The sequence below is a fragment of the Vulpes lagopus genome, chromosome X, assembly GCF_018345385.1.
Source record: "Vulpes lagopus strain Blue_001 chromosome X, ASM1834538v1, whole genome shotgun sequence".
Classification (NCBI taxonomy): Eukaryota; Metazoa; Chordata; class Mammalia; order Carnivora; family Canidae; genus Vulpes; species Vulpes lagopus.
This window is the reverse complement of record NC_054848.1, coordinates 33,028,447-33,044,461: the sequence shown is the minus strand read 5'-3', so window position 1 is coordinate 33,044,461 and position 16,015 is coordinate 33,028,447. Positions and strand designations below refer to the sequence as shown.

At 38.4% G+C, this 16,015-nt stretch overlaps 1 protein-coding gene across 3 annotated transcripts in view; it reads right to left on the bottom strand.

Annotated features, from left to right (window-relative positions):
• Positions 1-13,768: 13,768 nt before the first annotated feature.
• SYTL5 (synaptotagmin like 5) overlaps positions 13,769-16,015 on the bottom strand; it is a 234,333-nt gene continuing 232,086 nt past the window's right edge. For all 3 annotated transcript variants that reach the window (XM_041740244.1, XM_041740243.1, XM_041740245.1), the window contains one exon: positions 13,769-14,164. The gene's annotated coding sequence lies outside the window, so the exon portion shown is untranslated. The remainder of the gene's footprint in view (positions 14,165-16,015) is intronic.

Here is a 16,015-nt window from a genome sequence, read left to right as displayed (position 1 = left end):
GTAGTTTATATATACAGAACCTAGGGCTCCCTTCTTGATCCTCCACCTCTGGCTCTCTCCTGAGATTTTCCTCCTGACTTCTCTGGTGCTAATGGTCACCCCTACCCTCTCCTCTGGTTCTTCAAACTATTAAAGACTATCTTCACTTAAGCCTCCCTGAGACCCCAGCACGGTGCATACTGCAACTTGCCCTTAAGCAAAAACAAACCAACAAAAGTGTCTATCAATAGATGAATAAAGAGATAGATACACACACACACACACACAAAATGGAATACTAGCCATAAAAGGGAATGAAATCTTGCCATTTACAACAACCTGGATGGATCTAGAGTATAATATTAAGTGAAATAAGTCATAAAAAAATAAATATCATATGATTTCATTCCTATGTGGAATTTAAGAAACAAAACAAATGAACAAAGAAAAAAAGAGACAAAAAACTAGATTCTTAAATAGAGAACTAGTGGCTGCCAGAGGGGAGGTGAGGGATGGGTGAAATAAGGGGTATTAAGAATAAACTTCTCTTGATAACTGAGAAATGTATAAAATTGATGAGTCAGTATACTATACACCTGAAACTAACATATTTTAATAATACTTGAATAACAAAATAAATTTTAAAAAACTCCTGATAACTCACCTAGTATGTTTTTCCTCTTCCTAGTAATGACTACGTTCCAGGATCTGCCTGCTTTTTGGTCATGCTCCAATGCCTTCAGGTAGTTGGGGTTTTTTTATGCTTTATCCAGATATAGTTGTCTGTAGGAAGCTGATCCAATAAAAGCTGCTTGACCATTATCAGAAGGCTAGTAAAGGTTGAGCCAGAAGTCTAGGCCATGCCCTGAGAACTGCAGATTTCACCTCTACAAGCCCTCATCTTGAGTGTGAACTTGAGTGTGAACTTAGATGAATGGGGTGGGGAATAAAGGAGAAAAAAAGCAGTGAGGTCATCCAAAGCAGACTGAAGAAAGGATTAATGTCCAAGATGCCATCTTGGACATATTATGCATCTATTCATGAATTAAAAATTGCCCCAAAACTTAGTGGCTTAAAATAATAAACATTCTCTTTAAGATTTTATTTATTTATTCATGAGAGACACACAGAGTGGGGCAGAGACATAAGCAGAGGGAGAAGCAGGCTCCCCAAGAGGAGCCTGATGTGGAACTCAATCCCAGGACCCCAGGATCATGACCTGAGCCAAAGGCATACCAAAGGCTCAACCACTGAGCCACCCAGGTGTCCCACAATAAACATTCTCTTACAATATCTGTAGGTCAAGGACTTGGGAGCGGCTTATATGACCAATTCAAGCTTACAGTCTCTCATGGGGTTGCAGTCAGATGTTGGCCAGGACTGTAGTCACCTGAAGGCTTGACTGGGGTTGGAGGATCTATTTCCATGATGGCTCACTCACAGGACTGGAAAGTTGGTACTAGTTGTTGTAAGAGGCATCTGTTCTTCCCTACATGAGCCTCTCCACAATATTGTTGGAGTATTTTCATAAGATGGTGGTTGGCTTTTCCCAACAGAAGTTATACAAGAACAAAGTAGAAGTGACAATATCTTTTATGACCTAGCCTCAGAAAACCCCAATACTTTCAAAGTATCATATTGGTCACAAAGGTGAGCCCCATTCAGTGTGGGAAGGGAGTCTACAAGAGCATGGATACCAAGAAGTGAGAATCACTAGGAGCCAATGTGAAGGCTAGTTTCCACAACATCTGAAATCTTTTATTTTTTTTTAAGATTTTATTTATTTAGGGACACCTAAATAGACTTTGAAGTTCCTATTTACAGAGCACACATATTTTGATGCCAGGACTGACCCTCATGATGATCGCTATAAAACATATCCTAGACTCCAAGGCAGGAAGAGCCTGGTCCAGCCCTCAACTACAGCGAGAACTGAGCTCATGGTGGGTGCTGGACCTGGCTCTTCCCGCCTTGGGGTCTAGAAGAGTCCATATAGAAATCATCATGAGTCTCATAAGAAGGTAACAGGATTTCCTAGGGTCGTTAGTTCCATGTGTGGGGCAGTAAAATTCAAAAGAGAGCCTGAGACAGCTTGTTGTTGTCAGAACGTAAGAGTATTTTCAGAGGTAACTGAGGTAATATTTCATAAAAGTAAAGATAAGGAACCCCTGCAAATCAATTAAAAAACAGAAACAATAAAAAACTGAGCAAAAGACTTGATCAAACAGTTCACGAAAAAGACATATGAATAGCCAGTCAGCACAGGAAAAGATGCTTAGCATCTTTCATCATCAGGGAAATGAAAAATGAAAACCATAAAAAAATACCACTTGACCAGTTAAAATTAAAAAGACCAATATATTCAAATAAAAAAATTTAAAAACCTCAAACGTAGCGAAATGTTAATAATTAGTGAATCTGGGTAACAAGTATTTAGGAATTCTTTTCTTTCTCTCTTTTTTTAGAAAGAGAGCAAGTAAGCATGGCAGGGGCAGGAAGGTGGAGGGGCAGAGGGAGAGGGAGAAAGAGAATTTTAAGCAGGCTCCAAGCCCAGGATAGAGCCTGACATGGGGCTGGGTTTGACAAGCCTAAGATCATGACCTGAACCAAAATCAAGAGTCAGATGCTTAACTGACTATGCCACCCAGGCGCCCTGGGAATTCCTTACTCTCAATGCAACTTTTCTCTAAGTTTGAAATTATTTCAAATTAAAAATAAAAATATATACCATGAAACTAAAACTATTTGTTATCTGGGGAAAAAAGAACCAGTATGAATAAAGTCTCCTTAGGTGGAAAAAAAAAAGACTGATAGTGAAAGTGTTGGAAGGAAACAGAACTGGAACTCTCATAAACTGCTGGTAGGAATGTGAAATGCTGAAACAACCTACCTACCTTGGAAAACATTGTTTCTTAAAAAGTTAAACATATAACTTCCTTAAAACCCAACAATCTCACTCCTAGGTATATATTCAAGAGACAAGAAAATGTATATACACAATTGCAGCTTTGTTCATAATAAACGTTAATGGAAATTGCCCAGGAGAATGTTTAAATGGCATGATGCAATACTACCCAACAACAAAAATGTGCAAACTACTGATACATGTAACATATAGATGAAATTCAAAATTATTACCCTGAGTGAAAGAAGCCAGACTCAAATGAGTACATAGTGTACAATTCCCTTCACATGAAATTCATTAACAGGCAAAACTAGTGTGTAGTGACAGAAACCAGCACAACAGTGGTTTCATTGATCAGGAAATAAATTGGAAAGGAGCACAAACGAGCATCATGGGGTATTAGAAAACTTCTACCTTGATAGGGATGTAGGTTAAAGCCCAGGTGCCAACTTTTTGAGCACCAAAAATGTAATCATGATTAATGTCAACTAGAACCATTAGTCTACAATGATGTAAAATGATCAAAAACCAGAAAGTATGTTTTTAAATGGCATACATAATAACATGAATTGATCACAAAATGCAAGTATGAGTGCAAGATGTTGCACAGATGATCCTCCACCAAGACTGAAGGGGAAGACTATGAGAAAATGAGTGTCTGATGATGGTCTTTGGCCCAACATTAGAACCACCTAGGTAAGAGGATGTTAAATTAGACTCAGTGTGTGGATTGTGGGGAAATAAGAGTGTATAAAACACTGCATAGGTGGAAGAGAACATATTTTCAAGGACCTGCTGTGAATGCTGTTGTCTCCCCACAGATGAGGACATGGCCTTGTTGATCTTGGTTCAAAGATGGGAAGAGACAGAAATTCCACATCAGTTAACAGCAATATAGCTCACATCATACTAACTCTCCTGCTGATAATTATAACTCTGGAAAAAATATAGAAAAAAGGTTGCTCGAATTCACTGGAACTCAATCAATAGCAGGCAAAAACTGGAGAAGATATGACCCTGAAATAATGGAATCACACTGAATGAGCTCCACATGTAGTTGGCTTTTCCTCTGAATCCTTTTCCATTTGCTTGATAAACTGGACATGGAACTCAAGCAGAAGGCTATAGTGTCACTGGGTTGAAGATTCAGTGGACAGAGGTAGGATGGTTAGAGAGGCTAAAAACTGAGGAAACAAGAGAGAGGAGAAAGCCATAGTGAAGGAGGCTCTGAATCTGCAGATAAATTTATCTCAAATTTTTAACTGATCCCTGAGTTGTGCATGTATAAAGTTCCAAAGAGTCCAGGTGGAAAAAGAACAGTTGAAGGTGAAAGAGGGGAACAGATATCTCAGCAGCTGGTCAGTGCCTGAGATCAAGTCATGTTCACAGGGCTCACTGAACAGCTTAGGCTTCCAAGGAAAGCCCAGGAGTAAAGACTAAGCCTCTGGACTAACATAAACCAAAATAGACCAGCTCAACAAACCCTAAAACCGAGCTTCCACAAGATTAGGATGATAAACTGGTAACTTAACTATCTGCAAGAATAAAAATGAGGCCAGCCTGTATGGTAAGTATTCCCTCAAGCTAGCAGTTCTCAAACCTTGGAAGACTCCAAAGCACTTTTGGTTGTGTGGGTGATATCTACCAATATTTATGGTGTTATAAATTAAAACTAAGAAGGAAAAAATCCCATTTATAATTGTACCAAGAAGAATAAAATACCTTTAAAGAAAGAATGAAATACTTAGGAATAGGGACACCTTGGTGGCTTAGTAGTTGAGCATCTGCCTTTGGCTCAGGGTATTATCCCAGGGTCCTGGGATCGAGTCCCACATCAGGCTCCCTGCATGGAGCCTGCTTCTCCCTCTGCCATGTCTCTGCCTCTCTCTCTGTATCTCTCATGAATAAATAAATAAAATCTTTTAAAAAATACTTAGGAATAAGTTTAACCAAGGAGGTGAAAGAACTGTTCACTGAAAACTATAAGATAATGATGAAAGAAATTGAAGAAGACACAAATAAGTGAAAGGTATTCCATACTTATGGATTGGAAGAACTAATACTGGGCAGCCTGGGTGGCTCAGCGGTTCAGCGCTGCCTTGGCCCAGGGCGTGATCCTGGAGACCCAGGATTGAGTCCCACGTCAGGCTTCCTGCATGGAGCCTGCTTCTCCCTCTGCCTGTGTCTCGGCCTCTCTCTCTCTGTGTCTCTCATGAATAAATAAATAAAATCTTTTAAAAAAAGGAAGAGCTAATACTGTTAAAATGTCCATACAACCCAAAGCAATCTACAAAATCAATGTAATCCTTATCCAAATTCCAATCGCACTTTTTTCACAGAAATAAAACAAACAATCCTAAAATTTGTGTGGAATCACAAATAGTCAAAGCTATCTTGAGAAAGAACAAAGCTGGAAACACCATGCTCCCTGATTTCAAACTATACTACAAGGTTACAATCATCAAAACGGTATGGTAGTAGCATAAAAACAGAACAGTGGAACAGAACAGTCCATAAATAAACCCATACATATAAGGTCAGTTAATTTATGGCAAAGGAGTTAAGAGCATACAGTGGGGAAAGGATAGCCTCTTTAATAAATGATGTTTGGAAAACTGGACAGCCACACGCAAGAGAATGCGACTAGACCACTATCTTTTGCCACAAATAAAAATTAACTCAAAATGGATTGAAACCTTGAATGTAAGACCTCAAGCCATACAACGCCTAGAAGAAAACAGACAGTAATCTCCTTAATAATAGTCTTTGAGAAGACTCTTTGGATTTGATTCCAAAAGCAATAGTAACAAAAGCAAAAAGAAAAAGTGGGTACTACATAACTAACAGCTTTTTACACAGCAGAGGAAATAAATTTTTTTTAAAAAATGTAACTTACTAAATGGGAGAAAATATTTGCAAATCATATAGCTAAAAAGTAGTATCCAAAATATATAAATAACTCATAAAACTCAAAGCAAAAAACCCCAAAACAATCCAATTGAAAAATGAGTGGAATATCGGAATAGAAATTTTTCCACAGAAGACATACAGATGGCCAACAGGTATGTGAAAAGATGCTCAGCATCACTCATCATCAGGGAAATGCAAATCCAGATCACAATGAGATCTCACCTCACATCTGTCAGATTGGCGAGCATCAGAATGACAAGAAATAAAAGTGCTGACAAGGATGTAGAGGAAAAGGAAACCTCATGCATTGTTGGGGGAATGTAAACTGGTGCAGCCACTATGGAAAACAGTATGGAGATTCCTCAGAAAATTAAAAACAAAACTACCATATGATCCAGCAATTCCACTTCTAGATACTTACCAAAAGAAACAAAATCACTATCTCAAGAAGATATAAAAGCACCTCCACATTCACTGCAACATTATTTACAATGGTCAAGATATGGAAAGAACCTAAATGTTCATCATTGGATGAATGGATAAAGAAAATGTATACACACACACACACGGGACTATTATTCAGCCATAAAAAATGTGATCTACCCATTTGCAAAAGCAACATGGATGGGTCTTGAGGACATTATCCTAAGTGAAATAAATTAGAGAAAGATAAATTCCCTATGTTGTCACTTATATTTGTAATCTAAAATGGCAAAGAAGCAAACAAACAAAAAAAAACACAAACTCATAGATACATAAGACATTGGTGGTTGCTGGAGGTGGGAGGTTGGGGGGTGGGTGAGATGGAATAAAGGGATCAAATGGTAGAAATTTCCAGATATAAAATAAGTCATTGAGATTACTGTAAACCACGGCAATTATAGTTAATACTGTATTGCATATTTGAAAGTTGTTAAGTAAATCTTACAAGAAAAGGATTTTTCTAACCATATATGGTGACAGATGTTAGACATATTGTAGTCATTTTGCAATATATACAAATATTGAATCATTCTGTTGTACACTTGAAACAATGTCAATTATACCTCAAAAAATAATATGGGTCCAAAAATTATAGCATTCTTGGCATTATATGCCAAGTATAACTCAAGAGGAGACTAAAGCAGAAATTTAAAAAAATCTATATTGTAATTCATTTAGAAAAAATAATAACCTCATATATTAACATAGATGTATTTTAGAAAACGTATTTTACATTATTTTACATTATTATAAGTGTTGTCAAATTTGCCATAAAAGCAGACAGCTAGATTCTCATATATTTTTCCATTCAGTCTGTTGTAGTATCAGTATACTGCTTTGATTGAACCACATAAAGAAAATCTGGCTTTCCAATATATATTTGGAAAAGACAGGAGTATTTTAATAGCCTATTTATATAATTGGATGTTTTTCTTTGACCCTTCACCAAAACTCAGGAAGTACTACTTCCTTAAAGATTAACATCAACATGGAAAAGTTTTTATATGCTATTGCATTAAAGTCCATTGGTCTATCTTGCACTCTGAATGGATCTTTTACCCATGTATGATTTTCTAACTTGTACATTGGTCATTTAGAAAATGTTGGTTTGCTGAGTCAGGCAAACCTTCCAAAGGTCACTAAAATTTGTTCAACAATGTAAAAAAAGATCATGTTAGTTAAGACCATCATCAATCTAACCAGAAAATTCTTTAAGCATTGGGAAGCTATCACACTCACAAAGGCATATACAAGTTTTTTAAAATTCTAATTTTCACTTCACAGCTCAAATTTTATAATTGTCAATAAGCACCGTCAGTTGTTTTTCTTGAAGTGACAGGCTCACTTTGTTCATTTTTGAGAAAACGTCCACCTAATCCTCAAGGCCAAGTTACTCTGGTTTATCTGTTGTTCATTCTTTAAAATAATGAAATGAAAAAAATAAAATAAAAAAAATAATGAAATGGTGAAAAATGCAGTTCAATTTGCAACTCAAATGCACAAATGTTTTTCCTTATGACAATCTTTATACTTTGGTGTGCACAAAAAAATTAAAAACATATATATTTGAAGGCCAAGATTTAATAATGTTAATAATTTGTACTGCTTCATGAAGGACTTTCTTCAATCAAAGTGGTATTTTGTGTTTCTTCAATGAGTGCATAAAGGCAAAGAAACACACTGCCTTGATTCATGCTCAAGTAACTGCAGTTTTACTCACCATTGCTTCTGGACCATTGGTGCAAATGTCAACACAGTGATAAAAGCAAGTAAGAAAAATCGCTTTGATCTTGCTGACTCCCTAAAAATGTTTTAGGATACCCAGGAGTCTGCAGACCACACACTGTGAACTACTTCCCTAAACAGAAGTACACTGAAGTTTCTGGAATGGTGACAGACTTGAGTAGAAAGGAGTGGAGGCCTACCAAAAATTTGGCTCTTCTCAACTCTGACAGGACTCGTGGAGAGTGTTCCTAGTAGCTGTGTGCCTTGCAGAGACCCAAAGGGCAAGGGAAGTTCCCTTCAAATTTGTTGCATCTGTTCCTGTTTTCTGCAGATATCTTTCTTTCAATAAATTCTATATTCTTCACTAAGTTATTCAGAAACTAAGAGCAGGGATGAGTGGACTCTCATGAGTGGATGAGTGGAGAGCAGCCTCCAACTGGCTGCTGGTTCCTGGACCATTTGCTACTGGTTCACAAAGAAATATGGAGCCCACACACTAACAGTGCCCACACACTATTTCATTAAATCTTCACAAAAAGTCACAAATATATTTCCTTCTAGCTTCATTTGCCTTTAAACAACATTGAGACTCAGAGTCACAGAATAAACACTGGAAGGGTCTTAGCTTAGTGCCCTAAGGCGAGGGGCATGTCTTTTGCAATAGGTGCACAGAATTTGGATTTTTTGTTTCATCTGTTTGTCTCCCTATCAGAAGTGACACGTTTTCTACCAGGATGGGGCTGTACTTTGGCAGCAGTGCTCTGAGACTAACAGCCTGATTTCAAACAGAAATGAAATGCTGTCCATCTGTTAGACCCAGGTCAAATCCGAATCCTTCTCTCCGAGTATCTTCCAATGTGTCTCTTAGTTTCATGGAATTCCATTTGATTCTCGGGTGGGCTATTGAGTTTCTGATGCCTTCTGAGACTAAGGATGAAATCAAAAGCTTGATGAGAGGAGCCACCTCTTTCTTGGAAAATTGGAATGAGAAGAAATCCTTTCATTTCTCAAAAAGTGGCAGCCATTTTAGAAGATGGTCTTGGGGGCAGCCTGGGTGGCTCAGCGGTTTAGTGCTGCCTTCAGCCCAGGGTGTGATCTTGGAGACCCGGGATCGAGTCCCATGTCAGGCTCCCTGCATGGAGCCTGTTTCTCCCTCTGCCTGTGTCTCTCTCTGCCTCTCTCGCTCGCTCGCTCTGTGTGTCTCTCGTGAATAAATAAATAAAATCTTTATTTTTTTTTTTTAAAAGAAGATGGTCTTGGGAAGGGACTGGGTTCCAGGACCCTCTGAAGCAATGCATCTCAGAGTGTAGTCCTCCAACTGGCTGCTGGTTCCTGGACCATTTGCTACTGGTTCACAAAGAAATATGGAGCTGGTCCCAGAATGCAAGTCAACAGTGTCAATAAATGCAGTATTTGGTTTGGTTGATATGTTTTGATAGCAAAACTTTCTCAACGAAGGAGGCAGCATATTGGTTTTTTTAAAGATTTTATTTATTTATTCATGAGAGACAGAGAGAGAGGCAGAAACACAGGCAGAGAGAGAAGCAGGCTCCATGGGGGGGCGGGGGGCAATGTGGGACTCGATCCCTGGTCTCCAGGATCACATCCTGGGCTGAAGGCAGATACTTAACCAGTGAGCCACCCAGGCGTCCCAACAGCATATTGATTTTAAGTTCTGAGGTCAGCTCCTTATGTTATTATGGACCAGTGCTCTAAGTAGCATTGCTCTAGAGGAGAACCAGAGGTGAGAAACTTGTTCCCTTGTCTCTATGGGGACAATTAGAAATTAGGAAAAGGAAATACAATAGACTTTTCCAAAGACACAGTAGCTCTTATACTCGCCTGACTAGACTCAGTCATTGCTCAATTTCTGTAATAAGTCAGCCTATGCAGTTCCAATCAGTAATTTTGCTAAAGGACTGATAAATTCTAGACAGGCAGCCGAGATTAAGTAATGCCTTAGGCTATAAATAAGGCCATCTATTAAAAATGGGCTCAGCCAAAATAGATGCCAGTTGTTACATAGCTAACTGCAATTTCTGGGAAATCTGATTGTTCCCAGACTTGTAGACCATTCTCTTCTTGCAGAAATCTCTGAACTCAGTTCATGTTGAGTCACAAATAACAACAATATTGCTTCACAAAAAGCAAATTTGTACTCACACTGGTAGCATTTGCATTAGAGTTCTTTCATAAGAAATGGAATGACTAAATAGTATTTGAATGTTTTAGCCCTGGGGTAACAACTAGGAATCCTGGGCAAGGCCATGACCTTCTTGTTCACTACCCATCTCAAGACTGAGAAAGAACATCTAGGTACTTAGGAAGAATCAGTGTTGACTCTGATTTTTGAGCTTTCTTCTGAACATACAATCTATCACACCACTACACCATATCTGTCTTTGAGATGAGCTGTACTATGAATGCTAATCATTCAATGATTCATTCATTCACCAGGAATATATCACAACTAGCGTAGTTCATTGATTCTAAGATGCACATTTTTTTTCCAACATTTTAACATCTCTGAAGTGGGGAGTGTCTTACAATCAATGGCATCCTTTTTAGTCAAAGGGCTGTTGGAGAAGCAGCAGACTCAAATGGGAATCGAAGAGGACATAATGAAAGAATTATAATGCTATGGGCATGATAAAAGAAGCCTGTAGGTAGTACTGTAGTATGTCGAAGCTAGCAGCATCAAAGGATGTTTACCACCCTAGGCTTGAAGGGTAAAGGGAGGGAATGAGTAGTGGAACTCAGAACTGTACGTATAGTTTTAGAACAGACCGCCTACGAGGAGCTGTGGCAGAGGAACACAGCCTCCAACAGCCTTCAGCACTGCAGGGAGGGAGTATGGGGAATAAATACCCTGAACTTTCTCTCCTCTTGTCTAATCTAGCACTATTGGCTCCAGTTGGTCAAACTCAACTGAAAACCAGAGGGCAAAGGGGCAAAGCACAAAGCAGTTTGGAAAAGCACTTGCCACATAATAGGTGCTCAATGAATGTCACTTTTGAATCCTTCCCTTGTCACTACCTATAATTTATTCCCAGGAGTGCAAAGGAAGCTATGGTGTCAGGGTTCAGATTTACAGGAAGATAAGTGAGCAAAAACCACAATGATGGTCAGTCAGATGCAGTAGCTGAGCACCAAGAAGGGCTGTGTTCAACGTCATCCTAGCCTTAGAAACAAAACCCACACACTCATTCAATCCATGTGTGTCAGTTCACCAAGTGTGCTTTTCTCTGAAGACAATAAGTATAAAAATAGGAGGAATAGGTGACATACAATCAATCTTCAAGGATATACAATCCATCTTCAAGTACCGAGGAATAACTGGTAATGGTACACATTAGAGATATTAGGAAAGTGAATTTAATGAAAAAGACATTAAAATTTGCAGCAAGTACAGGGTGGCACAGAGCTTTGGTTTAGGTCACATATTCCATACAGAAGCTTTAAAGTAGGCATGTTAAACATTTAAGTATTGTTACTAATTTTGCACTGAATGTGGCAAGACAAGTAAATAGGAGTTGTTTGTAGCCAACAATAAAACCAAGAAAACTAGCAAAATGAATGCAGCCCTCCCATAATCTTCAGGGGATTTTTAAAAATGTTACTGTTTCCTAGAGTTTTCCATCCTTTTATCTTTACTTAAAAACAAAGACTGTATTGTACACTTAAAAATGTATTAAGAGGATAGATCTCACGTTGACTGCTCTTACCACAATTTTTAAAAAGCCACAAATGAACTATCAAGCCACAAAAAGACATAGAGAAACCTTAAATGCATATCAATAAGTGAAACAAGCAAGTCAGAAAAGGCTATATACCATATGATTTCAATTCTATGACATCTGAGAAAAGGCAGAGACTACAGAGACAGTAAAAAGATCAGTGGTTGCTACAGGTTGGAGCAGAGAGCATTTTAATGGCATGGAAACTATTCTGCATAATGTAATTGTAGATACATGATATTTTGCATTTCTCAAAACTCACAGAACTGTAAAACACCAAGAATGAATCCTAATATAAACTCTGGACATTAATTAATAATGATGTACCAATACTGGTTTGTCAATTGCAATTAAATGTACCACACCAAGATGTTCGTTATAGGAGAAACTTGTAGGAGAGGGGCCAGTGGTGTATGGGAACTCTCTGTACTTTCTGCTCAATTTTTCTGTAAACCTCATACTGGTGTGATAAATAAAATCTATTGATTTAAAAGCAAACACAAAGATCAATTTCCTATTCGAGCAGTTTAGGAGAGTAAACTGACAGCCAAAGCAGGTGGGTGCCTTTGTCCCTACAAAGCAGAAATGAACATACTCACATGTAGGTGACCCAGCCTTTAGCAGTTTGGGAAATTACCCCTTATTTCTTCGCAAGAAGAGCCCCCATTCCAATGTCCCAGTGACCCAATGATCTTTAGCTGCTCTTAGGATATTGAAAGTGTGTCTTCCTTCTCCAGCCCACTAACCTCTCAGACTCAACTTCAGGCCCAGAAAAAAATAAACCAACCAACCAACCACCAACCTGCAGCCTTGGAACGGGGATCTAGTGCATTTAGTTGGGCTGATTCTTGCATTGATGATGTGGTGCCCCTCTAAGAGGTTCTTTAAATATTTGTAAAACATTTATTTTTGAGAAACACCTGCTGAGTAGAAGGGGTACAAAGGAAATCCCCAATGAAGGCAACCCCCATTTCTCTATGCCCCATTCAACAAAACAAAAGCCTTGTCTCCAAATAGATCTTCCTTAGAATTTATCAACCATGAATTGCTCTTCAGGCATGGGGTCCTCTCTTCATTTATCTACTGAAACAAACATTATTTCTTTCTGCTAATACCATACTCTTCCTTAGAGAAGTTCACTATCTCATTACCTTTTCAGGGATGCCTTTTAACTTGGCACCCTGGGAAGTAGCCAGGACAGCCCCTATCCAACCCCATAAATTGGCTTTGTGCATTCAGATGCTTTGCAAGCATATGACTGTAACGGAGCTGGGTTAGGAGGTGAAAGGAAAAAACTGAAAATTAATACTATTTCCATTAATCCATGTGGGAAAAAAAGCCTTATGGGCATCTCCTAAGGTTCTTGTATATACCCCATCAGTCAGAGGAACAATGTAAAAAGATATTTAGGAATTAAGGAGGACAAATTAATTGGAAGTGATGAGGCAGGTCAAAAGCAAAAAGAGCCAAGAGAGCCTAGATGTCTATTTCTTCACATCAACTGAAAGCCAAAGATCTCCCTTCAAAAATGTCCATTTATGAATAATGGATATGGGAAAATTATAGAAAAGAGCCATAAATGATGGACATAAACTGCCTTGTAATGGACTGGCACCCTCCTTTCCTTGTTTCTGAATGTGATTTAAAAAGTTGTCCTGTTGAGACTCCTCACTTCTCATGGATTTGCACAAAACATTTAAACTTTCTTAAGACAAGACGAACCTTTGGCTAAGCAGGAAAAAAAATGCACAGAATGAGCAATCAGATTTCTTCCCCCAAAGTAAGGAGAACTAACAATAATGGGGGGTGAAACTAAAATATTTAGATTCAAACACATATCCAGTTCCCTGTTCTTCTATAAGGAGACATTGTTTTCCTCACAAATGTCAATGATTTAAACTTTTGCTTTAACTATAATAATATTTTATTTGCTTGCTGTATTAATTTGTGCCTCAACCAAGGAAAAAGGAAAACAGAGGTAAGTCTCCTTTTGTGCTGAAATACTAGAGAGACAAATATGACCTACTACCCTATATGAGTGTTTTGTCATTTACAGGCAATACTAACTATATATTCCACTTCCCTTTTCCAACTATGAAAGAAACCCTCTACCAGAATAGTTTGATGAATTTTAGTGAGGTAAATGAGGTACAACTGCTAATCTTTAAACACTATGCATTCTTCACAGTGACAACAGCAGTTTGTATTTCTATGGACTTTGTTTCAACAGAATGGTGCCTTTCCTTCTGCAAATGAAAAACATGATTCTGAACATCTCTGTGAGGAAGGCAGGTCTGATCTCCCTGGCATGAAGGATAGGCCTTACAATAGAAGAGAGTGTCCTTACAGAGAGAGATGGTCCTTACAATGGAAGAAGGTGTCAAAGAGAAGTGTGGCAACATGGTTTGCTTGCAGATTCCACAACCTATTAACAAAAAATTGACCACAGTTTTTCTCTCCATAAAACAAACACATTTTGAAATATTTATTATCTAGTCAGATGAAGCAGGAAAGAAATTCCAGCCTAAAAATAAATAAATTACTATCACCCATGATGGGTAACATAAGCACAAAATAAGGGTTGTTTCTTTCCTTTTTCTTTCTTGTATCTCTGCTGTACACTGGAAACCACTTCAGTATACATAGAATGATTAAGCCCTAACAAAGCATTCAGGAAAAGAAGGGCCTAAGAGATTATGAACCAGAGAGTGCTGTAGCTAGCTCACCAATGACCTTCTCCCCCCACAGTGCGTTAAAATTTACAAAGCAGATTTACATATATTACTTTATTTCATGTCTTCCGTAACTCCAAGTTACCCCAATTATCCCTATTTTACAAGCAAATAGATCAAGGCCTAGATTGGATAATTGACTTGACTGAGGTCACATAGTTGAGAAGTAGTCAAGACTTGAGCTAGTATCATCTGAGCCCGAGGTTAGGCTCCTTCCACCTCACTGTGGTTGCCTTGCAACAAAAAGTGTCCAGGTTAGCCAAATCCATCATGGCACAGAGTTAGTCCAAATAATATAGTCAAGTTCTTTTTTCCTCTAAAGCAGTGTTTCTCAAACTGTGATCCATTTGTATCAGAATCACCCAAAAAGCTTGAAAAAAATGATGGAAATTCCTGGAGATTTTGTTCAGCAGGTTTGGAACACTGCTTTGGAATCAATGTGTTAAACCCACACTCCACATGATTCAGATAATCCTTTGGAATCCTTGATATGACCCAATTTCCATGGTCGTTGTTCAAAGTTTGCCAGATCCGATTATTTGCTACAGTGTTGCCTATGCAGATTTCCTCCTATTTGTCTTAATTTCAGAAGCCATAAATGATACCTTTGTATAAGGAAAGCCCTTCTGCCAACTTCTAAAGGCAATGCTCAGTTTAATGTGAAATCTCTACATGGAACAAAAAATAAACATCGATCACAGTCCCAAATGCCATAGGCTTTTACTATGAGGTACTTCTGGGATGACTTGATATTTCAGTCTACTTTGTTCCTAAAAGTGAGATTTGCCCATATTTCTTCCAAAGCTTTCTCCTCCCCCACCAAATAGAAACCTTAGGGTAGTAGGTGATGATGAGACTAATATTACTGTGAATCAGGTGGGTTGAATTCATACATTAGTTACTTAAGTACTTAATGATCATTGGTCATAGATTCATGTAACTTTATTAAGGAAAAAAAGGCCAGAAATATGAAGCCCCACCAAAATATCTTTGTTTTTGACTTTTTACTGTGTGTGACCTGGAAAATCTACATCCTATTGATTCCAGTTACAGGGACAATGTAAATGAAATGAGAGCTGATAAATAATCTTCCACATGTCCTGCAAGTGCTGTTGACAAACTGAATGGATAAAGTCAGGCTTTAATGTTTGCCCGTGTCCCTTTACAACTTGTCTGATTCAACTGAGGAAAAATCAAGGGCTGAGATCTCCAAACAAGGAGGAGGACACTCCAGGCAAGGCCATGGTCTCTTCTGAGAAGGTGATATGGAGAGCACCCTCTGTGCTTTTATCTATGTTGATATAGGATGGGGTGAACTGTCTTGAGTGGTAACTATAGCACTTATAGTGACTTGGGTAGATGATGGTACCAGGTACTGAGACAGGATGTACTGGAGTGGACAGAAATGTGTACATGGGCAGGGGTAGAAGAGTTCAGTCTTGACTATGTTGAGAACATGAGCTATCCTGATGGATATGTCATATAGGCAGCTGGATCTGGATCTGGGGCTGAGAGGAAGGGTCTGAGTTAAAGATGTGACTTGC